The sequence below is a fragment of the Dama dama genome, chromosome X (genome assembly GCF_033118175.1).
Source record: "Dama dama isolate Ldn47 chromosome X, ASM3311817v1, whole genome shotgun sequence".
NCBI classification, from domain to species: domain Eukaryota; kingdom Metazoa; phylum Chordata; class Mammalia; order Artiodactyla; family Cervidae; genus Dama; species Dama dama.
In genome coordinates, this window is record NC_083714.1 from 110,348,899 (window position 1) to 110,350,860 (window position 1,962).

Below are 1,962 nucleotides of genomic sequence, written 5' to 3' on the forward strand. Positions count from 1 at the left end.
TAATTTTCTGACATTGACACATGTGAAACAAGTATGATTTGTGTCACTTGGCATGATTACTGTGAATTCATTGTGTATTTGGTTACTATATGTGCAAGATATCTCTATCTCTATCTATAGGCTATATATAATTTTTTTTTTTCCTAACAAACCACATACCTTTTGGGTATTCGTACCACTCTGCATTCTCTCCCCTGTGGAGAGACTTGTTAATCAACAGGTTCTCAGAGTCATCCTTTTTTGTCCTCTAAGAAACTTCTGCATTCAAGAAGTCTGCGGAGTGCTCTGTTATATACAAGAAAAAGTTCACTACCTTCTTTCCCCAAATGATTGCTCCATTTGTTGGGGTCTGATTTATATTTAGCTGCATAAATATAATAGTATAAAAATGTGCAAATAGGTGCTGAGAATCACTGATTATTGGTTTTGATTCAGGGAAAATCATAGAAATAATGACATATGAAAAAGATTTCAACAGAGAAGAAAGATTCCTGATTTCGGACTGGGCATGGAATTTCAAGCAGAGGAAAAAGCATGAACAGGGTCTAAGAGCTCTCTAAATTGTCTAACTTGCTATTTAGTTATAACTTTTGTGGACATTTCAGGCTATGTTACATTGAATTGGATGTTAATAGAAGTACTATAAAAGAGCACAGCAGCTGTATTTTATATTGGTGGCTTTGGGGGAGAGAAAATATTAGTTCAAATGTCAGTTCTCAGTCAAGTATCTCATGAGATGTGTTTCAAATATTTAGCATGGAAGTACTCACATATATATGTGCATGCATACACACATACTAATGATGCCTTTGATCCTGGTGAAAGAAAGCTTCTTGTCTCATCTCAGAAAGAATTCAGAAATCAGACAGGGCGGTCAAGAAAGTATAGTGGGAGTTTATTTAAACAAAAGTATGCTCTCAAAGGGGGCTTCCCTGGTGGCTCAGAGGGTAAAGCGTCTGCCTGCAATGCAGGAGACCTGGGTTCGATCCCCAGGTCAGGAAGATCCCTTGGAGAAGGGAATGACAATCCATTCCAGTACCCTTGCCTGGAAAATTCCATGGACAGAGGAGCCTGGTAGACTACAGCCCATGGAATCGCCAAGAGTCACACCCGACTGAGCACCTTCACTTCTTCTATGCTCTCAAAGGGAGGGCAGGCAAACAGGTGAGTTTCTTTGGCAAACAGGTTATGTGGGGCATGCAAATGAAGGGGCGGGATATTCATCAAAGAAGGAGGAGTTTGGGGATCTTATTCCCTGATTTTCACCCAAGCTCCACCTTCCACAGGGGAGGAGGGATTTTTGTCCTTATTTAGCCTTGATTAGAAGTGTCATGGTGTCAGTGAAGATGGATACTTCTTATCTGCAAAGCTAATTATATTGTAATGAGGACATAATGAGCCGAAGGTTACATTCAGAAGCTGGAGATTCTTGCCTTTTCCCACTTTTTTTGTCTGCCTTCAGGACACTTACCATCCCAAAATGTGTGCTTTCCTGTCAATCAGGAGGTTCCTGCTTTTTTGGCTGTCCATGGACCCGCACTGTTCACAAGATGTGTGGTTTCCTGCCACCTGGCCCATGTCCCCTTTCTCTTCTCATATGTAGCTACCTGCCTGCTGTAGCACTTTTGCCCCTTTGCATGTCCCATCCTGCCCTCTGCCAAAGTATGCCTGCCTTTGTAATCAAGGAAGCTGATGAAACAATCTCCCATTATATAGATGTAATACCACAACTAATCACTTAAACAGCTCTCATTGTGTACATCACATGCATTATCAGATTACAGTGATGTCAACCAATTTTCAATGATATAGTAGCCTACTTTAGATTTGCTGGATGCAAGAGATTCCTCATGAGCTGATTTTGCAATCCTTTTCCGTCTACTTCTGCTTTATTGACTATGGCAAATTCTTTAAGAAGTGAGAATACAGACCACCTGACCTGTCCCCTGAGAAATCTGTAAG

General features: G+C 40.8%; 1 non-coding gene across 1 annotated transcript; it reads left to right on the plus strand.

Moving 5' to 3' along the window:
- The first annotated feature begins 929 nt into the window (after positions 1-929).
- Positions 930-1,002, plus strand: TRNAC-GCA (transfer RNA cysteine (anticodon GCA)). Its single transcript has one exon. It is a non-coding gene; the product is annotated as a tRNA-Cys (tRNA).
- The last annotated feature ends 960 nt before the right edge of the window (positions 1,003-1,962 follow it).